General features: G+C 32.8%; 2 protein-coding genes across 4 annotated transcripts in view; one reads left to right on the top strand and one right to left on the bottom strand.

Moving 5' to 3' along the window:
• PRR27 (proline rich 27) overlaps positions 1 to 15996 on the bottom strand; it is a 29633-nt gene extending 13637 nt beyond the window's left edge. For 2 of the 3 annotated variants that reach the window (XM_077137160.1, XM_077137162.1), the window contains exon 1: positions 15793 to 15996. The gene's annotated coding sequence lies outside the window, so the exon portion shown is untranslated. Of the gene's footprint in view, positions 1 to 15515; positions 15644 to 15792 lie in introns of all 3 variants that reach the window. The other variant, XM_077137161.1, reaches the window with a different exon arrangement.
• The window catches only part of CSN2 (casein beta), a 365252-nt gene that overhangs the window by 304619 nt on the left and 36457 nt on the right, over positions 1 to 24176 (top strand). The gene's annotated exons all lie outside the window — the stretch shown is intronic.

Here is a 24176-nt window from a genome sequence, read left to right as displayed (position 1 = left end):
ATGGGACAAAGACCTCTACTGTACTTTTTCCATAGGAGCAGCACAGGAGAAATTCCTGGCAGGTCCCATGACCTGGGGTTTTCATGAGCTACTGGAATATTTTAAAGTCTTAGGGACAACAATGTTGTTTATTTCTTGGTTTCCCATCTATTTGTCTTCTTTGCTTGCCAGGAATCTACGTGTAAAATGTCTTGCCCATATTTAGAACTCTACAGGGCATTATGGAAGTTAGAGGTTAATTACTTCAGCTTTGACTTTATTTCCACTAGCTGTCTTTTACTTTTTAAAAAAATTATTGAAGTTGTAGGTTTATAAAAAATATCATGCATAAAATAGGGTTCCCATATGCTCTACTATTATCAACACCTTGCATTATGAAGTATATTTCCTTCAATTGGTGAAAAAATGCTTTTATACTATATTCTTAACTATAGTCCATGGTTTAATTCAGAGTTCACTGTTTGCATTGTACAGTCCTACAGATATATTTTTAAATTTTTGTGCCAGGAACATATATGTAGACCAAAATTTTTCCTTTTAATCACTTTTAAATATGTATTTTGGAGCTAATTCCATTCGCAGTTTTGTGCTATAATTACCACTATCCACTATCAAAACTTTCAATAATCCCAAATACAAAATCTGTACAATTTAAGCATTAACTCCACATTCCCCAATCCCAGCCCATGATAACCTATATTTTAGTTTCTGATTCTATGAATTTGCTTAGTCTACTTATTTCATATCAGTGAGGTCATACAATATTTGTTTTTTTGTCTCTGGCTTATTTCACTTAATCCGATGCCTTCATGGTTTAGAACTTCATTCCTTTATATGGTTGGACAATATTCCATTTTTGCATGTAACACTCTTTTTATTGATTCATTGGTTGATGGACACTTGGGTTGCTTCCATCTTTCAGCAATTGCAAATAATACCACTGTGAACATTGGTGTGAAAATATATGTTCAAATCCCTGCTTTCAATTTTTGTGGGTATATAGCTAGAAGTGGAATTGATGGGTTATATGGTAATTAGATACCTAACTTTCAGAAGAACTCCTAAACGTTCTTCCACAACAGCTGCACCATTTTACATTCTTGTCGACAATGAATGTCTATTCTTCACCACCTCTCCAACACTTGTAATTTTTTATTTTTTTAAAAGTAACCTTTTTAGTGGGTTTGAAATAATATCTCAATTTGGTTTTGATTTACGTTTCCCTGTAGCTAATGATGCTGAACATCTTTTCATGTGCTTTTTGGACATTTGTACATCTTCTTTGGAGAAGTGTCTACTCAAGTCATTTGCCCTTTTAAAAATAGGACTGAAAAAAAAAGTAAAGAAAAAAGGGCAGGCAATGGTAGCTCAGTGGCAGAATTCTTGCCTGCCATTCTGGAGACCCAGATTCGATTCCCGGAGACTGCCTATGCCCCCCAAAAGATGATAATTTAAAAGTCGGACTGTTTGTCCTTTTATTGTTGAGTTATAGAATTTCTTTATATAGTATTCTGGCTAGTAAACCTTTAAAAGATAAGTGGTTTCCAAATGCTTGTTCCCATTTGGAGGGTTGTCATTTTACTTTCAAAATAAAGTCCTTTGATGCATAGAAGTTTTGAATTTGATAGGTCCCATTTATCTATTTTTTTCTTTTGTTACTTATACTTGGTGTGTAAAAATCTAAGAAACCATTGCCTAGCACAAGGTCCTTAAGTTGCTTCTCTATGTTTTCCTCTAGGAGTTTTATAGTTCTAGTCATTATATTTAGGTTTTAGAACCATTTCGAGTTGACTTTTGTATATGGTGCGAGGTAGGGGTATACCTTCATTCTTTTGCATAAGGACATCAAGTTTTTCCAGCACCATTTGTTGAAGATGCTATTATTTCTCATTTGAGTGGCATTGGCACTTTGGTCAAAAGGCAGTTGGCCATAAATGTAAGAGTTGATTTCTGAAATCATAATTTGATTCCATTGGTCTTTATGTCTATGTTTATGCCAGTACCTTGATATTTGGAATACCAATGTTTTGTAATAAGTTCTGTGATCAGGAAATGTGATTTATCCAACTTTATTCTTATTTTTCAAGATGTTTTTGGCTATTCAGAGCCTCTTCACTTCCATATAAATTTGATGATTGGCTTTCTGTTTCTGCATAGCAGTCTGATGGAATTTTAATAGGATTGTGTTGAACCTGTAAATTACTTCAGTCAAATAGACATCTTAACAATATTTAATCTGCCAACCATGAATATAGAAAGACCTTCTATTTATTTAGGTCTGAATACTTTTGCCAGTATTTCATAGTTTTCAGTGTACAAATTCTCTACATCCTTGGTTAGTTTTATTCCTAGATATTTGGTTCTTTTATGTGCTATTGTAAGTGGAATCTTTTTCTTTATTCTTCATATTGTCCATTACTGGTGTATAGACACACTATTTATTTTTAGTGTGAATTCATTTATTAATGCTAGTAGTTTTGCTGTGGATTTTTCAGGACTTTATAGGAACATGTCATCTGAAGATAAAGTTTTACTTCTTTTTTTCAATTTGGATGCATTTTATTTCTTTTTCTTGCCTAATTGCTCTTGCTATATTTTCCATTACAATGTTGAATAACAGTGGTGACAGTGAGCATGCTTGTCTGTCATGATCTGAAAGGAAAAGCTTTCAGTCCTTCTCCATTAGATATGAGATTAGATGTGGATTTTTTTAATATTCCCCTTACCATGTTGAGGAATTTTCCTTCTACTAATTTTTAAAAGTTTTTTTTTGCTGTTGTTGTTTTGTTTTGCTTTGTTTTTATCAAGAAGCAGCGCTAGATTTTGTCAAGTGCTTTTCCTGCATCAATTGAAATTATCATTTGCATTTTCCATTGTTTTGTTTATGTTGTATACTTTGTTAACTAATTTTCTTATACTAAACCTTCCTTGCTTACCTGATATGATCATGGCTGTTTACATATATGTTCATAAGATATATTGTTCAATTATTTCCTTTACTTGTGGTATCTTTATCTGATTTTGGGATGAGGGTGATATTGACCTCACAGAATGAGTTAAGGAGTGTTCCCTCTTCTTCAGTTTTTTTAGGAGAGTTTTAGCAGATTGGTGTTCATTTCTGAAATATTTCTCCTGTGAAGCCATCTGGTACTGGGCTTTTCTTTGTTGGGAGGTTTTCAATTACTGATTCATTCTCTTTCCTAGTTATTGATATGTTGTAATCTTCTCTCTTCTTGAGTTAGTATAGGTAGTTTGTGTGTTTCTAAGAATATTCCTATTTCAGCTAGATAATCTAATTTGTTGGTATACAGATGGCGATAATATTCTCTTATAATCCTTTTCACTTGTGGGGTTAGTAATAATGTTCCTATCTGCATTTCTGATTTTAGTTATTTGTGGTCCTCTCTCTGTTTTTCCTTTGTCAGACTGGTTAAAGAGTTGTCAATTTTATCGATCTTTACAAGAATCAACTTTTGGATGTATTGATTCTCACTATTGCTTTTTCATTCTATTTCATTTATCTCCACTGTAATCTTTGTTTTTTTTTTTCCTTTAACGCCTTCTGATTTATCTTGTTTTTTTTTTTTTACCCATTCCTCCAGTTTTAAGGTTATGTCAGTCCCTGATTTGAAATCTTTCTTTTTCTTAAAGTAAGTATTTCAAGCTATTCATTTCCTTCCCCTAAGTTTTGTTATGTTGGGTTTTCATTTTCATTCAATTCAAGATATTTCCTGAAAATAGAATGTTCTCATATAGGTTGTGGTACTGAATGCATAACTCTGTGATTATACCAGAAGCCATTTATACTACACTTAGGATGGATTTGTATGGCGCTTGAATAAAACTGTTAAAAAAAAAAGCAGAAAACAAATAATACTGGAGAAGATGTGGAGAAAGAGTCATACCTATTCACTGTTGGTAGAGAAGTGGAATTGTGCACCTCCTATGGAGGGCAATGTGGTGGGTCCACAGGAAGCTAAGTATGGGGTTGCCATCGGATCCTGCAATCTCCTCAGTGGGTGTATACTTGGAAGAATTGCACACAGGGATATGAATGTTTGTTATGGCATTATTCATGATTGACAATGAATGGAGGCAACCAAGGGTCTGTCGATTGATGAGCAGAAGTGTGAACTGTGGTATATAAATATGATAAAATACAGTGCAGCTGCAGAAAGGAATGAAGTCATGAGTCATGCAATGAGGTGAATGAAACTTGAGAATGTTAAATTAACTGAAATAAGCCAAACGCAAGAAGACAAGTTTTTTATAGTTTAACTAATATGAACTAGCTATAATGAGCAAGCTCTAAGGATTAAATTTGAGACCATAGGTTACCAGGAGATAGAAAATGTGCAGAGATTGGGTAATGAATGGTTAAGAATACAGAATGTTCAATGACTTTCACTATAAAGGTTTGGAAACAAATAGCACAATAATGTAAGTATAATTATCAGAGTGTGAGTATGGTTGAATGAAGAAGGCTAGAGTCATGTATGTCACAAGAAGGAAAGCTAGAGGATAAAAACTGGGACTTATACCTTAGCGAAACCAGAGTGGACAATGATGGTGGTTAATTATATAAATATAAGAGAGTTCTTACATGAACTAGAACAAACTTACATCTCTACCACAAGGTGTTGATAATTGGGTGTTATATGAGAAAAATACAATTAATATAATTTAAGATCTGTAGTTAGCAGTAACATTGCAATATACTTTCATTAAGGGCTATGGAATTTTTTCTTTAGGAGAAATGAGAATGTTCTCATATTGACTGTAATGGTGAATGCATAGCTCTGTGATCACACCAAAAGCTACTGGTTGTACATATATGATGGATTGTATGGTGTGTGCATAAAACTTTAAAAAAAAAGGAGAAGGTAAAAAAAATACCATGTTGTTAAAAAAAAAGAGAAGGATATAGTTATTTCTCTTTTAGTATTGTTAAAGCAGGGCTTGAAGATAGTTATAAAGGGGGATAATTATTATCTATGGAGCAAAAAGCATGAGGGAACTGTTTATGGCAGATTTAGACATGATCTGATATTAAGGCTTCCACCCTCAAAACCAATTTTTGTGTAGTTTATGGTTCGGACTGACCTGTACAGAAGTGACTTTAATAGGAGTTAGAGACTAGAGATGGACTTATAAAGAGACAGAACACAGTTCAGGAAACTTCCATAACACATGTGAACTTGTAAACTTGAACCCAAAATAAATCCACATGGTATGCAATGTGCTCCTTTCTTCATATTGCAGATGGTGAAAAACCTAGTTTGGGAATGACAGCTTAGGAATACCACCTTCCATGATGAATACTCAGATACAAAGGCAAGAAATACAAAGTTTGATTTATTTTATTTTGGATTCTTGTCAGTCAACCTATGTATAAATACCAACTCATAATAAGATATCAAGAAGAAAATGCTCCCATAAGTATTGTGTTATCCTTTTCCCTCTAGTATTGAATCAACTAAGCTTCCCAATTTCCTGAACTATAAGATGAAACCTGGCCAAGAAATCAAAATAAGAAAAATAAGAAAATGTGACCAGAAAAAAAAAGGAATTTCCTAACTTTCCTTGTGACTTCTTCTTTGAAACTTTGGTTGTTTACTAGTACATTATTAAACTAGCACATATTTGTGAATGTTCTATTTCCCCCTCTGTTATTGATTTCTACTTTCATTCTGTTGTGATTCAAGAAGATACATTGTATGATTTCAATATTTTTTAATTTAGTGGGACTTTTTTGTGATCTAACATCTGGTTCATTCTGGAGAAGAATGTGTATTCTGTTGCTATTGAGTGAAGTGGTCTATACATACTGTTAGGTATAATTAGTATAGAGTATCATTCAAATCTTCTATATCCATACTGATGGTCTGTCTCAATGTTCTATCCATTATTGAATGTGGTATATTGATGTCTCCAAGTATTAATGTAGAACTGTCTGTTTTTCCATTAAAATTTGTGAATATTTGTGTAATAAATTTTGAGGCTACACTGTTGGGTGTCCATAAATTTATAATTGTTAGGTGTTCTTGTTGAGTGCGCCCCTTATCAACACATAATAACATTCTTTGTCCCTTGTAAACAGTTTTTGACTAAAAGTTTATTTTATCTGATATTAGTATAGGTATCCCAGCCCTTTTTCATTACTACTTTGCTTGGTATGTTTTTCCCGTCCCTTCACATTTAAACAGTCTATGTCTCTGAATTGATGGTGTAAACAGTGTAGTTAGGTTGTGCTTATTTATTTATTCTGCCAATCTCTGTCCTTTGGAGAGTTTAGTCCATTTATACTTAAAGTAAGTGCTGATATCAGGATTTTTTTCTGCTACTTGGATATTTAAGTTTTGCAAGTCATGCCTTTTTTGACCCACAATCCTTCATTAATGCCTATTTTCATATTTATTTAATTTTTTATTGTAACATATTGAGTTCCTTCTCTTTTCTTTCTGGATATATTTTTCTTATATTTACTTTGATGGTTACCATATCGTTCACATAAACCATATTTAGGTCAACTACAGGCACATACACTATCCCTATAACTTTTCATCCTTCCACCTTTTATTTGTATTAACAAGTATAAATTGTATCTTTTTACATTGCATGTCCAAAACCATAGATTTATCATTACTTCTTATGCATTTGCATTTTAGCACCTATAGGAAACAAGCAGTAAAGTTACATAACAAAAAAAGTACAATTGTACTGTAATTTATAATCAATCAAATTATTGCCATTACCAGAGGTCTTTATTTCTTTATGCTGCTTAGAACCACTGTCTAGTGTCCTTTTTTTCAGCACTATTATAGGGCAGGTCTAGTGGTAATGAACTACTCAGCTTTTGTTTGTCAGGGGATGTCTTAACACACATTCTTTAAAAGAAAGTCTCACTGTATATAAAATTCTTGGCTGGCAATTGTTTACTCTGAGCACTTTAAGTATTTCAACTTATTGTCTCCTATCCTCCATAATTTCTGATGAGAAATCAGCACATACTCTAATTGGGACTCCCTTGTGTGTAAGAAGTTGCTTTTCTCTTGCATCTTTCAGAATTCTCTCATCATTTGTATTTGATAATTTGACCACCATGTGTCTGGATATATTAAACTTCAAGTTTGTCCTGTTTGGTATTTGAAGGGCTTTTAGATATTCAGATTCATGTCTTTTACCAAGTTTGGGAAGTTTTGTCATTATTTTTTTTTAATATTCCTTCTGGTCCTTCTTATCCTTCTTCTCCCCCTGGGGCCCCCATAATGCATGTGTTGGTAAGCTTAATGTCCCCCAGTCTCTTAGGCTATTTCACTTTTTCATAGGTTTATTTTTGCTTCTCTACCTTATTCATTTCAAATGTCTTTGTGTTCACTGATTCTTCTGCCAGTTCCATTCTGCTATTGAAATCCTCTAGAGAATTTTTTATTTTCTTTACTGTGATCATCAACTCCAGTAGTTTTGATGGGTTCCTTTAAATTTTTCTGTCTCTGTTCTGAGATTCTCATATTGTTTGCTCAGTTTTCCTAATATCCTTTAGTTTTTTTGTTGCAATTTTCCTTGTCTCCCTGAGTATATTGAAGGTCATTTGAAGAAAACTTTTTATATGGCATGGGCACAGTCTGTTCTTGTTTGTTGATGTTTTCTGGATTTTAACCTCATCTTTTGGATACACCACTTCTGTTTCTTTGTTTATCTTGTAATCTTTTGTTGAGTACTATACATTTTAATATTTCAAACTATTAACTCTTGGATTTGGTTCCTGAGCTGTCTGTTTCTTGGGTTTTTTCCAGCTACTGGTATGATAGATATTTTCTTGATTTTCAGGAGCTAACAAAACCAAAAAAAAAAAAATACAAGAAACGCTTTTCACAGTCTTTGCAAACTGGCTTTGCATTGGCTGGTACTCTCTTGTCAGCATTCGGTCCTACTATCAAGAGAGTCAGCCCAAGGGAAAAAAAATACAGGCACCTCCTTGACTTTTCTGGCCCTGGGTCTTGTCCTGAGCTTCTGCTTGCTAGTGATCTTAGGATTACCCCATATATAGGAATTTGAATACCTCCTCTACTCCCCATTAAACAGTCCTTCTTCCTCTCCCATATGCTTCACAACAGGACTTAAGGCAGGTAAGCCTCTGCCCAGGTCATCTGACTCAGTTGCTTTTACAATGGTGTCTCAAACTGTTTTTGTCCAGAGAGAAAATTCAAACTGTTTTTGCCCAGGAAGGGAGCTAGAGAGGAGTTTCCAAGTTCTGTCTTTCCCAGCTGGAAGAATGCCAGGGGCCCACAAATGGAGCTCTTGCTGGCTGCACACTGCCCTGGGGAGGGGGTGAATGATGGGCCAGAAGAGTGTCAGGGCTACTCCTTTGGCTTTGTGAAACCATGTTTCATTGATTAAGCATTTGCTAGTAAATGCACGCTTTAACTGTTTTTCATAGTTTTGAGGAAGGGTCTTTATGACTTCTTTGCCACTTTGGCCAGAGTGGATTTGATCAATGGCCACCCTCAGAGCTGGGCACCCCAGTGTTCTGAAATAGCTAATCAAAAGCAGTGATAAGCTAACAGACTGCACATCCCCAGATCTTGTGTAACTACATCTTTATATCCCACCCTATCAGCATCAAGGTGTGTGAGGGACTGGGTTTGAATACCTCACTGCTACTTGCTGTGAGTGTGAAGAATGGGTAATAATAGCCACTGCACGGACAGTGCAGTTTTTGCCTTGATTACCAGCCTCTTCTTGCTGCTCTTTCCTATATGCTGTGCAGACCCTGGTGCTTAAAAATATTTGATTCATGTAGTCCTACCTATTTAACACTTACTCTGTTGGAGAAATTGATTCATTGAGCTTCCTACCCTACCATCTCACCACAATCCTCCCACTGCTAGTCTTTCTTTCCCCCCACTAAAATATTCACATTTTATTTTTAATCCTATTTTCTTACATCAAATTATTTCAGTGTGTCATAATATAAACCAACAGAAAAAGGAAGAAACTGACCAATTAAATGAAATGGATCTCTCCTGAAATTGTTTATAATGGCAAAAATTCCCCTTAATACTTTTGTAAAAAGAATATAAAAATAAATAATTAGTGGAAATAAATATATCATAAATTATACCTGAAGAAAATAATATTTTATTCCTTCATATACTCATCATTTTTAAAGTAGCTTATATTTCACCATAGGGTACATCTGACTTAAAGATGAACAATATAAAGTCAATTTATGTGTTGCTCTTCTTTCTAAAATAGTTACTTTTATTCCTATCTTGGAATCTAAAAAAGGAATATTGAAGTGGCTGAACCCAGATTTTCCTAGATATAGTATCTGGCAATTTCCTGAATTATTTAGAAGACTTCCTCCCCTATTCCTGCTATTCTTCATTTGGAAACTTTTCAATGGCCTAAAACTAGAAATACAGAGAGAAGAAACTTTGAGAACACCTTTTATGTGATTCAAAACAAATTCTATATAAGTAGTAAATTATTATTATATGCCTTAGGAGTTCACAAAAAATCTAGAGACTGAGTTGGTTCTACTTTGGGAATCTCATGTTCTACTGAAGAACTGAATAATTGAAATGCATGTATCTGCTTATATTTGACTTTTATCTTGCTTTAACAGCTATTAATTCAATAAAGCTGTAATGAATTAGCAGTTTTATTAAATATGAATAGGTTTTTCTTCATAAAAATATAGAAATAAAGTGTATATTCCTGTCAGAATAATTAACAGTGAATGAAGGATAATAGGATTATAATTTCCGAGTCCTTAAAAAATCATTTAGGAATGAAAAAACTTGGATATATCAATGTTTAAAAAATATTTTCTCAATGTCTCACACTCTATTTATCTATCCGTATATCATTTGGGACTTAGTACTTTAGAATGTTCCAGAAGGACCAAAGCATTTATGTCCTTTCAAATAATGTAATTTTTTCCTTCTCCTTTCCCTCAGTTCTTCAAAGCAGCTTGTTAAATGAGAGGGGCTTACTTGACACTGTTATTCTATTCTTCAGAAGAATATGAAATTCCATGAATAGACCTAATCCATCCTTTAGGGTTTATGTGAACTTCTAAGACCAGTTTAAAAAAAAATTATTGAGAGATCGTCATATACATACAGTACAACCATATTGAACAATTAACAGTTTACAGTATCATCACATAGTTGTTTATTCTTCACCTTGATCATTTTTAAGACGTTTGTATCACTCCAAAAAAAGAAATAAAAAGAAGAAAAAACAACTCCTATATCCCATATCCCTTACCCCTTCCCCTTCATTGACCCACAGTATTTCAATCTACCCAATTTTTACTCTTTATTCCCCCCTATTATTTATTTATTTTTTAATCCTCATTTTTTTTTTTTTACTCATCTGTCCATACCCTGGATAAAAAAAGCATCAGATGCAAGGTTTTCACAGTTGCATTGAAAAAACTATGCAGCTATACAGTCTTCTTCAAGAGTCAAGGCTCCTGGAACACAGTTCAACAGTTTCAGGTACTTCTCTTTAGCCACTCCAATACACTATAAACTAAAAAGGGATATCTATATGATGTATAAGAATAATCTCCAGGATAACCTCTCAATTTGTTTGAAATCTCTCAGCCACCAAGACTTTATTTTGTCTTATTTATCTTTCCCCTTTTGGTCAAGAAGGCTTTCTCAATCTTAAGATTTTGGGTTCCAGTTCATCCCCAGGAGTCAGGTCCTACATTGCCAGGGAGACTTAAACCCCTGGGAATCATGTTCCACATAGGGAGGAGGGCAATGAACTCACCTGGCCAGTTGGCTTAGAGAGAAGCCACATCTGAACAACAAAAGAGGTTCTCTGGCAGTTATTCTTAGGCATAATTATCAGTAGGCTAAGCTCCTCCTTTGCAGAAATAAGCTTCATATGGGCATGTCCCAAGATTGAGGGCTCAACCTATTGAATTGGTTGTTCCCATGCTTGCAAGAATATCAGAAATTCCCAGATGGGGAAGTTTAATGTATCTTCCTTTATCCCCAGTTCCCCAAGGGTACTTTGTAAATACTTTTTTATTTTCTGCCCAGATTACTCTGGGATATATCAGGGCATCACACTAACCTGTACAAGCAAACAATATCTCATGCCCTATTCAAGGTTCCATGTGACTATGGTGTTCAAGTAAAACTGACTGTACGTGTTAAGTTAGATAATGTGCTACCCAAAATATAAATTTTGCACCAACTAAACATCTCTCCCTTTGGCTAAAACCAGTTTTAACCCAGAGATAAAATTTCCTTTATTATGTCATCTTATCCTGTGCAGTTGTAAGGTAAGAATGGCAAAATTCATGGTGTTTAGTGGATTAGATATACATGACACCACCCTGTGTTGCAAACCTCTAAAAACCAGGAGAGAGTAAAAATATGTTATGTATTTATAGACATTCTCTTAAGGTTTATCTAAGTCAGACCTAGTAGAGAATATTTTTAAAAGGGACATCTTTATATAATATATATTTTTAAATTATACCTTGTCTAAAATAGAAACCAATGCCTGTAGGTCCTGGTCTTGATCTGGACAATGAGCCTTACTACCATTCTCCAGAGGGATTCATAACAAATGCTTAATGTTTAACTCTTTTGCTAAAATCCGCCTCAAATCTGAACAAATAAGATCCAGTCGATTTGTTGGATTTGGCATGAATTCCTTCTTTCATTTCAAAGAATGATACAATTAAGAAAGTTCTTTTCCATAAAATGAAAGCAGAAGTTTGATTTTGGTACAGCAATAAGCTTAATTTGCACTTCACAAATATCCATTACTTGTTTATATTTTGGCATCAGTTAGAAACTATGGTAAAGTAACCTTATGCTTCACTGCTTCTTATTTTAAGGATGGAATATAATGGGATTACATAAATATTTTGAAATTAACAATATGGTTCTTACTGTATTATTGTTATAAATATTGTTGTCTACCATGAATAAATATTAAAAGTCAAAAGATCTTTTCCATCCTATGAAAGTCTCTAGTAATATGTAATATCAAGTTAGAAGTAAAATGTAGTACAGGCTCTTACCGCCTCATCTATACATCAGAGAAAGTGAAGTGATTTATCTCGGTATACTCGAAGTTCATAATAGCAGCTGCACTGTTTGTCTGGACTAAGAGAACACTTTCTTCCAAGTATATATTTTTCTATCTGTGGGTTAGATTAACACAAATCCTCATACTAAACATCTCACAAAAGAAAATTTGTGCTCATATCTGAGCATTAAAATATTTATCTCATTACCTACTCAACTAAAATACATGCTTAGCACTCAATAAAAATTGCAAGATGTACAGAAATGCAAAAAACAGCACAATCAAAGGGAAGAAAACAAACAGCAGGACCAGATTCAGTTGTGACTGGTATGTTGGAAGTATCAGAAATGGAATTTAAAATAACCATTTAAATAAGCATACATATATACAAAGGATCCTGATGGTAAATGTAGAAAGGATGCAAAATCACATAGATATTTTCATCAGAAAGGTGGAAACTATAAGAAAGAATCAGATGGAAAGGCCAGAAATAAAAAAAAATTACGGTTACAGAGAAAGACAGAAATTGCATTTGAATTGGTTATCAGTAGACTTGTAGACTTGACATAGCCAAGGAAAGACTCAGTGAATCTGAAGATAGATTAGTAGAAATTGTGAAACTGTAACAAAATAGGAAAAAAAATTGCAAAACAACCAAAAATCAAACAAGAATAGAGGATCCATGAGAGCAACATCAAATGTTCTAACAGGTATGTAATTGTAATCCTAGGAGAAGAAAAACATAATGGGGCAGAAGAAATATTTGAAGAAATAAAGGCTGAGAACTTTCCAAAATCAATGACAGAAATTAAAACCACAGATATAAGAAACCTAGAAAAATGCAGGTAGGATAAAAACCACACACACATAACACACATGCATACATAAACACATATACACACATACAACCTAGCATATCATACTAAACTGCTGGGGATCAAAGAAAAGTGAAAATATTGAAAGCACCAAAGTAAAACAAAAATTAAAAAGAAAACCAAATGGAAAAAAAAAAAGGATTACCTACATATGAATAAAGATAAGTTATAGCAAAGTTCTTGTGAGAAACTATGCAGGCAGGATTTGCTATCTTTGAGATGTACAAAGAAAAACAAGGCTTCCCTACAAGTATATTAAAAGAGATTTTTCAGGCAAAAGGAATTTGATATAGGCCAGAGCCTTGGGTCTATACCAAGAAATACAAAGCACAGGAAATAGAAAAGAAGAGGTAATATAAAATATTTCTCTTATTTTTAGTTGCTCTAAAGAAAACTGCCTATTTAAAACAAAAGTAGTGTGTTTACAGAATCCATATAAGTCAAATGTATGATAACAATGGCACAAAGGAATGGGAGGGAGAAATAATAAATATGCATTTGTAATAACCTTATACAAAATGTATAAATTACAAATTATTTAAAAATGTATATTTTAAATCCTATGGAAAAAACTAAACATTTTAACAAGAAGTTACACTAGAAGTGATAAATTAGGATTATAATAAAATATTCAATTAAGTTCAGATAAGATAGAAAAAAGGGGAAGAAGAAATAAAGAAAAACAGAATTTGGGTAGATTTTCATTCAAGCATATCAATAATCACCTGTAGTATGAATGGGATAAACATCCCAATAAAAAGACAAAGATGATCATGTTGAATTTTTAAAAAAAAATACCCAACTGTATGCTGTCTATAAGAAACCCACTTCAAGTTTGAAGACAAAGGAGTGGTTAAAGTATAACAATCGAGAAATATCCTATACGAACACTATTCAAAAGAACCCTGGAGGAGCTATCTTATTTTCTAACACAGTAGCCTTCATGACAAGGAGTATTATCAAGGATAAAGAGAAACATTATATGATGACAAAAGGGTCCATTCTTGAAGAAGATGTAATAAATATATGTGGTCATAAAAATAGTAGACAAATAGACAATTATAGTTAATGATTTCAGCATTCCTTTCTCAGTTATTGATAGAACGAGCAGGCAGTAAATCAGCAAGGAAAACAAATCTAAACAACACTAGAACCAACTTGGCCTAATTGACAGTCACAAAACAGTAGCATAACATCCATTCTCCACAAGTTCTCACAGAACATTCCCCAAGGTGGACCATATTGAGGGCCATACAATATACCTTAAATTTAAAGGAACAGAAATAATATGCTATATGTCCAATATAATTAGAAAAGAAATAAGTAACAGAAAAATTTAGAAAAAATTCCCAATTATTTGGAAGTCAAGCAACATACATTTAAATAATCTATTGGTCAAAGTGGTATATATACCACTTTTATCTTTTTTTTTTTTATCTTTAGCCTTAAAATATCCATCCAAAATAGTGTTTTCCAAAATTTCTTGTGTCAATTCCTTTTCACCCACCCTGTTCATTGAGGCTATGACATGACTTTGTAATACAGTTGAATTGATTTGTCACAGTCTGCATTTCATCATAGATTTCCATAACATCCAGAATGATTTTTTTCAGGATGATTTTTATTTTAATTTGCATCTAGTAAATCTATTCTTAATACTGAACCAATATAATAGTTTTCGTAAATGCACAGTCATATATCTAACACTATGTTATTTTATAGAAGAGTTTCATCAACCTAAAAATTCACTTTGCAGCACTTTGTATTCAATGTATCCCCTTTTCCAAAACTTCTGGTAACCAGTGATCAATCTTCCATCCCCAGTTTTGCCTTTGTCCTTTCGTTTTTCCCTCATTTTCCTCATTCTGTCCTTCTTTCCTTCCTTCCTCTGTTTCTTCCTTCTTTAACTCCTTTCTTCACTTAGTCTTTCAAGCAATGATTATTGAATGCTATCATAGGCCCTGGGATATCTGAGAAATGCAACCCAGTGGATAAAAAGTAATCCAGAAACAAAATTAATATAAGTTGGATTTATCAGTCTAAATTGTGTGTGTGTGTTGGGGGTGGGGCAGTAATTTAGACCTTAATCCAGAGAATTAGGAGTCAGTTGACTATTTATGATGATTAAAACTATTAAGGTGGATAAGATCATATAGGAAATATGTGTAGAATAAAGAAGAGAAGGAGGCTGAGGTTAGAGCCCTAGAAAATATCAAGGTTATGTGTAGGAGAAAGTAGAGGAGTCCATGCAAAACATGTGAAAGAAACTTTCAAAGAGAGAGAATTATGAGGACAGACAACTACCAGAATATATGCCTTAACAGAACCTGATAGAATAGTACCTGTAGGGGGCAACTTATTGTTTTTCACAATTTCTTCATCTGCAAGGTATACTTTTAATAGTCATATTAGTAAAATAATAGCATTATTAATAGTTGTAAGCTCAATTGGGACATATAGCAGTTCAGTCAAGTTTATGTATTATAATCATTATTACTTTTGCCACTATGAGCCTTAATAAAAAGGGTAGATTACAGAGGATATTTTTTTAAATGCTGAAAAATCCATTACCCTTGAACTTGAGGAAGGTCATCAAATTCTTTGCGATGTGGAGAGAGTATTTTCAGATTTAAAATCAAGTGATTGAACTGTCATGCTAGCAGATGGATTGTGTTTATGTCAGATAGACTCAATATTGTCTGTAAGTAGAAAGGGAAATTATGTTCTGGTAAGATAAATAGTAAGCTTAAGACGAGAGCTGAAGAAGACAGCTGTCTCTAACACCAACAAGGAAAAGTTTGGTAAAGAATCTTCAGTAATCAACAAAGTTTAGAAAATATAAACTTACTTTAGAGTTCAGCTTCTTGTTTGGAGTGGCAGTAAAAATAGATTTCAGAGTTTTGTTGGTGCCTTTCCAGGTATGATTGGTTAAGTTCAGAGGGGAGAGGAGTTGTGTGAAATACCAAGATAATATTTAAAATCATCAAGGATGAAGTCTGGGTTACCTAAGAAACAAGAGAGGGCAACAGGGAATAGAGAGAATGGAACATAATCAGAGTGTTAAGAGATGGAGGGTTCTTAGAAGTCAAAGAAAAATTCTCTCAGCTTCTACTTATGCCACCCTGTCAAAATACATGTCATGTTGCCCACTTGTAAGAAAAATCCTTCAATGTTGAGGCTGAGTAAGAAAGTGAGACTTTAAGGGACTGGATAGAATGATACAATGGGAGGATAAAATTAGAGAAGTATTCTAAGTTTGTCTCCAAATTTCATTTTCACCCATTAAAAGTACTTACGATATAAGGTCTCTCCCTTGAGAAGACTTTCCAAGGTCTTCCCATCTCAAATCAAATGCTGAACACAAATTACTAAGTTCAAGTAACTCTTGTTCCCTTCCCCTCATTTTTAATCTACTTTCCTTTAATTTTTCCCATTCCTTCATCTTCTCTGGCCATGCTTACACCCTCAGAGATTCCCCTCAAAGCACACACATGCGTCTGCCTCTATATACTTTTTCTGTTTCTTCTTTGGTGACACCATTGACAGGGTGGGACTCAGAAAGTGTGTGTTCCCAGTATCTGGCTTGCTACTTGGCATGACAACGTGGACTGAGACAGGAGGATACAGGGTTCTGGTGAAAGTTTGGATTAATATTATAGTAAATTATGAGTATGAATAAATCAGAAAGATGATAGAATGATGCCTGAATATCACGGTGAACCCAGCTGTGCTTGGACAACATAATTTTTAGTGTTCAAGGTTGTCAGTTATAAGGAGTAAAATAGAAATGAAGTGTCTAGAATATGTACACAGTTAGATTGGTTGTTGCCAAATTGGTTGAAAATATCTGTCAATCGTTCATGGTTAAAGGACTACTAGCATCAGTAGCCTTGTCTGTCAATGTGAACAGTGGAAATAATGACACACGAAAAATGCACTTGAAATTTTATTTTTTTTGGAAAAGATAGGTTTTTTTTTTGAACTCAGAAAGAATGGTAAAAGCATCTAAAATAATCATTAACACAGTTCAAATGAAGCAGAATGCAGACACAGCATATTTGACATAAAGTAACAGGATAAGTCTAAAGAATACAGAAAAATTCTGTACAGTCTTCCTTTGGCTCAATATTTTTGCCTTTTCAATAAGCCTATCCAAACATGCTAGTGGAATAAAGTGATGGGATAAAGAAGAAAACTGTGTGGAAGATGTATTTTCCAGTCAAATCTAAAAAGAAAAACAATATGTATTACCTATAAAACATATTGCAAAATATAAAGTATATTTGTAAACAGAACAAATGCACATCCATCCCAGTATGGCAGGATGTTATTATTTATAATTATGATTAGTTAACATTCTCTGACACTCAACGTCATACCTGGTTCTCAGTAGGCTTTTAATAAGTATTGTTAAATAAATTGATGAATGACTGAAACATAAGAGCCAGTTTCTTCAATCGAGTGTACAAAAGTAACATTTCTATTTGTGTATTAAATATCAGTTATTTACCTTTTCAGTCAATTTTGAAAAAGCATTTTAATTATTAGTTTAATTCACAAAATAGTTTATTGATTGTGTGTAAAACTCTGCTGATACATATCTTCCCCCAAACAGAAGCCTTGATTTTGAACTTCTTGGCTCAACTTAAAGATAAAAGGAGCATGGCTGTGTGAACTAAATGGTGTAGAGCCATTGTGCTTGTGATGATTTCCACCCAGAACCATAGCTTCTGGCCAAAGGTATTATTGGCTATAGAGGAAATTTATTGTCATTCACTTTGGTAATTTTTTTGTAAATTGTCATTTACAAAATGCACAATCATGCAAATGACAGTTGACTTACATTTCCGAAGTCAAAAAGATGTAAGCAAGACAAAATATTTCATGTCAAAACATGATTTAATTAAAGCTCAAACTACATTATTTAACTATAGTTTTTCAAATTACATTTTTCACATAAATACTATGCTTACATTTTTGCTTAACTTCTAGGCCTAAAGGCACTTACCAAAATCAAGTAGAAGCAGTTATTTCAGAATTTTAAAAGTACCACTTAAAAGAGAAAGAAATAGCACATTTTAGTTTTAAAACAATGTTTGCAATAACAAGCAAAAAGGAAGTTTACATCTCAATAGACATATTTAGCTATTTTTTAAGCCTCTCATATTCAAACCAAAAATACTAAATTCTTATGTCACTAATAATAGGAAGGGTATATTTAAATGTTTCATACGTATCTAGAAAGCTCAATCATATTAAAAATTTAAAAATGTCCAGAGAAGTGAAATGACTTGCCCAAATTCATGTTAGGGCTCCTGATTCAAAATCCCAAATTATTTACATTAAATTGTCAATTTTCTCTGGGTTCTGTTTCTTGCCTTTCCATTTACTCCTCATGTCAGGAAAAAGTGTTTCCTAAGTAAAATCTTTTTTTTTTTCCATTGAAGTAAAGAGGAAATGTTATCTAGTGCTTACCTCACTTCTTAAAATTTCAGATAATTTTGTAAAATGAACATAACATTCTCTCTTGACTTATCTGTAAGAATTACTATAGGAACCAACTGAAATATTATGAATAAACACTTAAACTCCAATATAAGTGAAATTTATCATTAACGTTATTTTATTTTTTAGCTATGTTTGCACTATATGATTTATAAAATAATTTCCAACCTTGAAATTTTCATTTAAATTTGCTTTTGTTTCTACCTGAGAACTTGTTGGAATTTTATTTCTCTATTTCATTACCTTGATTTACATATCAACAAAGTATAATTCTAATTTTCTTATTAAAAATAAAAGAGAAAACTCACAAGGAATGTGGCCAATTTGTTGAGGATTTGTCTTAATGTAATTCCATGGGTTTACAGCTGCCTTATATTGATGACCAGCCTTGAGATATTGAGGGATTAGAAACTTCTGATAATATTGTTGGACTTTTTTCTAGGGAAAAAAAAAATATCACTGCACCCCATGTGTAAGAGCAGATCTGTATATAACCAAATGAATTAAAAACTTTCTTTTAGATAAAAGTCTAAATGATATCAAATAGATCTAACAAAAGGAAAGTTTACTCATACAAAATTAACTCTGTGCTTATATTCTTAGAATGAGCAGATGAATTGAGAAGATCTTTTGGTTAATTCAGACTCCCCAGACCACAATGCTTAATTGAAAAAAAAAAAAAAAAGGAAAAAGAAAAAGGGCAAGTGCATGTAAGAAGGCAAAGGAATAATTTATTGATGTATTAAAGTAAGCGTCTCAGGTTGTGGTTCCTTTTCCATGTCTGGTAGAAAAAACCTGGTGGTTGGGGTCATAAAGAACATGTGATTTACTTTAGTAGGATCTGTGACCCAGTTATTAATCCTGTGAAAGGAAATGAATTAAAATAGAGTGAGCATTTTGCATAGTGTCTGTCACATATTTTATGATTAATAAATATCCCTACCTCAATGTCCTGTGTAGACTTGAACATTGATTATTTCAGACATCTTCCTTCAGGATCATTTACCATTCTTACAGTGGAAAATCAATGGGTTTTTAGAATTACCAGAGTATTAGCATTGATAAATACATGGCTATGATAAAACTGGTACAGTGAGAAAATGCTTCAAAGTATAAAGATCTTTATTGAAATTAGAATTGACTAAAAAGGTAGGTTTTTAGTTGAGAGGACTGCTAGTTGGCAGTGTTCAAGCAGTTTCTGTTCATGTGATATTTTGGAAGGAATTTTTGCTGAATGTAGATGGTTAATAAAACAATAATAGGTATCATTAGTAGTATAGTACAGCTATTGTGTTCTCAATAGTCCATAGATAGTTTATGTACACCATCTTGTATGACCCTCACAAATACCTCCAAGATCAATAATACCATGTTTATTTTTCAAGAAACTGCAGCTTAGAGCACAAATAAAATTAGGACTAAGTTGCTCAAACCAAAGCCTGTGCCCTTTACAGAGCTTCTTGGCATTTTAGTCCATAGCTGATGAGTTTGATGACCTCTTACGTTTGAAAATAAGCAAAAGAAGTCATCAATTTTGAGATATCAGGCCATGCTATACTGTCAAAGAGAAGTTGAATTATGTGGAAGGTATTTATCTGCCATATGTGTAGGTACCAGGTACATAAACAATTATTTAAATTAGATTGTTCAAACTTAAAACACATTTTTTAGGTTTAAATTCCTGCAAAATAAATGAGAGAATCGTTTAACAGTCATTTTTCTTAAAAGTCTGATACAGATCTATTTAAAACAATGATTAAAAAACTGTCAATTATGAATTTTTAAGGTAGATATTCCCTTGTGGTGTAGTAACTGGGTTGGAATGATAAATGATAAGTGAAATATATTCTTTAACTTGAAATTATAATTTTTATGAGACATTTACCAGTTGTTTCAGGTAGTTCTTTTCTTGCCCAGTCAGCTTAGTTTTCTGTTCAAAATAAAAAATCAACTGTTATAAAATGCAAAAGAAAACATAATGGAATGGTAGTTAATTAATTTCATTTGAATGAAAATCATTTACCTCAGTGTCTACTTCAGTTGATTCCTTAGGAAAAGAAAATGAAAATCAGCTTTACTTGGATGATCCACCAGTAATTTGGTCTGCATTGTTATAATAGAGAGCTAAGACTAATTATTTTAACAATTTAGTACCAAGCCACTGCTACCAAGAAACAAAGTTCTAATTTATTGAATATAGGGGATTTATTAAGAATAAAATGTCTTACAATATTCCTTATCAGAACATGTGTTCTGTGTCAACATAATGGTACATGAAATAAAATATAATCTATTTCAAATGTTCTATTATCTACATTATTCCTAAAATTATTTCTACAGATTATAGGCAAATGAAAAAAAAATTCTAAGTAGGCCTGCTGAGGTTTTTGCATACTCTGAGGGAAGACCTTGTCTTTTATTAGTGGCTCTGGGGTCTCAATTTTATTTGAAGAGGTAAAAATATGCTTTCTAAGGCCCTGCTGAGGAATTCCCTGGGTTGTGCATCTGGCCTCAAGGCTCTGATCCACACAGTCCATGCTTCATCCTCTCTCAGAACCCTCTCTCACTGTTCTCACCCAATGACTACTAATTTTATACCTGTGACTTACACAGTCTACAGCCAACTCCAGTATTCAACCCCCTATACAATATGAGAACATGCTGAGTAAAGCTATAGTGAAGGCAATTGACAGAATTCTGATTTAGCATTGGCTTGTTTTAAAAATGCACCCCTCTAATAAATGGGGTCCTATAATATGTGGCCTTTTGTATTTGGCTTACAGCAGTCAGCATACGGTTTTTGAGTTTCATTCACTTTGTAATATGTATCAGCAATTCATTCATTTAGGTTTATGGCTGAATAATATTCCATTATATGTAAGAGCAGATTGGCAGTTATTAGAGCCTTGGGAAAACAGACGATGAAAATATTTGGTAACTAGGTCGATGTGATGGTGACACAACAATGTGAATGGACTAAATGCCGCCGACTTGTACACCTCAAAATGTTAATTTTATGTGACTTTCACCTCAATTCTTCAAAAATTATTTCCGATAAACCAGATTCAGAACCACACTATAACAGAACATGGGATAAAACAGCTACTCTTGTATATGTTGAGAGTTTAAGATCTCTAAAATGAATTTGATCTGTGTTTATTTCTCGCAAGGTTTTTCTCCTTTCCCTTGAATATTTTGATGAGCTCTGCTAACATTTAGTAATACCTAACTTGCTTAAAATTATTAGCCAACTGCAGAAAAGCATAGTATTTCTGAATAAGATGGTGTTTGATTTTAAAAGAAAGTATTACTTACCTCAGTGGATGAACTGCTAGAAGATACCTTGAGAAATAAAATAAGCAAAATAATCAAAATCTGGAGTTCAGGATAACTGAATATTTTGAAATGCATTTTTTAATATTTGTGCAATAATAGATCTTTCTTATATTCCAAGGAGGGCATTACTCTGACAGGTGGAAAAATATTACATTAAAAATTTTTAATTGCAATACAATGAAACAGAAAAAGAGAAACAGATAGAGTTGCATTGTATGGAATATTCTTGCTTACATTTAAGGTCTTAATTGAGAGAATTCAGGACAACTGAGAGATATACAGTTAAGAGATAGAGGTTTTTAAGTAACTTAAAACCTCACTCTATTTTATTGAAAGAGGTACATTTTCAAATATGCCATACCATGCTATTAATATTTTAATGTTTGCTGTAGCAAATATGAATTGAATATAGCTTCACATAAAGAACAATCCTTACCATATCAGCAGTCTTCTTGGCAGTTTCCTTAAAGAAAGAAGAATTAGACATATTATTCCTACTGTGTTGATTATATAGAGTTACTTTTTTGAATACATAAAGAAAATCCCTCTTTCATAAAGAGAAGACTAAAGTCAGTTTATTTCTATTGCTTCATTTATTTATGGTTGTATTCCTAGATCTTAGTACTTGCTAAATATGTTGTATTAACTACATTCACAATATTTATCTAGGAAGCAATGTATAGATATTTTAATAGTTCTGTTTGTTAAATTATATTTATATAAATTATTTGTACACATATATTAAATTGAACCTGTGATTTCAGTAATGTTTATCTAAAGTCTCTTTGAGTAACAATAATTTAAATTCTGAAGTGTAAGTTTCAAGAAAAATATCAATAATAGCTTAGGTAGAAAAAAGATAAGAGAAAAAATAAAATTGACATGTTGGAAATTTGCAAGAATATAAACTAAATGGTAATGTCTCCATCCTCATGGGAACTGGTGAATTTGGTTGAGTAGTGGATTCATGAATTATTCATCAACTTTGAATTATTCATCACATTATGACAATGTAGTTGTTTCATTATTACTTGGGTACCCATGTTCTTGGATTTTTGTTAGTCATCAGAACTATACCATAAGTGAAAAAAATCAGTTTGAAATAAAATATGTATTCTAAGAATAATATATATGGGTGTATAAAGAAATAGTCTGACATAATCTTCTAGCATACATATTATTGTAAAAAGTGTAAAATATCTTAGTTCTTCCATCAGAGAAAAGTGGTTTTTAATTTTTACCTGTACAAAGAGCCCTGTAGGATTCAGATAAGTCCATTATTTCTCTTCAGAAAAGTGCAGGTAGTCACAAACTAGTGAAATTTTCATTAGGGTGTTTGCAAAACTTCTGGTAACTATCTCTTGATCTCAAATTAAGATCTACTGCTTTGCCTTATATATTGGTGGCTAGTGTGAACAAGGTAGCTACCTATTCCAAATCTATGGGGAACGAGAAGAGGGAGTGGGCCATGAGGACGGGAAGTTTCGTAATAACTCTGTCTAAAACCTTGTTAACCAGTTAATGCTGAAGGATTTCTCTATGTAGATAAAAGTTGTTTTTTGTTTTCTTTTTGTTTTTGCATGGGCCGGCTCTGGAAATTGAACCCGGGTCTCTGGCATGGCAGGCGAGAACTTCGCCTACTGAGCAACTGTGGCCTGCCCTAGACAGAAGTTTTTTTAATGCCAGATTGAAGCTGTCATATTTTATATACAGAATATCTTAGACTTAAAAAATATATAGTCACTGATCTACATTCTAACAGTGAAGTAAAAATCCATATTAACAATATCAAGTTAGAAGAATAAATCAGTTTAAAGTATGTAGAGAATCTAGTTATTGAAATATAATTTGATATGATATACTGGTTTGAAATGTACCCTACTTTTTCTTTTCTTCAAAAGCAGTGTAATTAAGATATTGAACCTCATGGGTTGCATAATGAGTGTTCTCTAGGAAAGTAAAAAAAAAAAAAGTTTATATACCTTCTGATTGAAGAGGAATATAACACCAGTCTGCATTCTTTGGCAATTCTTACAACTAAAAGTTTATAGATTTTGGCATAGCAAGTAAAGGTGATGATTCATTAACAGGAAATCCATTCAAACTGGTATACAAATGGCCCGCAGGTATGTTTCTTGGGACTGTCTTCACAGCCATTCATGGGCTGTAAATCAATGAAAACATCACCTTTTTCACACTTAGAGACTTTAAAAATATGTATAATGGATGTTAAAGAAAATCACCTATACTTAATTAAAATATATCTAAAATATATCTCATCAGTCAAGAAATTATAGAATAAAATAAAGTTTACCCAAGTGTGACGCATGAACTCATCCTTGTCCTGTTTATATTGCTATAAAATAAATAACATTTATTGTATAATCATAA

The sequence above is a fragment of the Tamandua tetradactyla genome, chromosome 19 (assembly GCF_023851605.1).
Source record: "Tamandua tetradactyla isolate mTamTet1 chromosome 19, mTamTet1.pri, whole genome shotgun sequence".
Classification (NCBI taxonomy): domain Eukaryota; kingdom Metazoa; phylum Chordata; class Mammalia; order Pilosa; family Myrmecophagidae; genus Tamandua; species Tamandua tetradactyla.
Note: the sequence above shows the minus strand (reverse complement) of the source record. Positions and strands in the feature narration are given on the sequence as shown.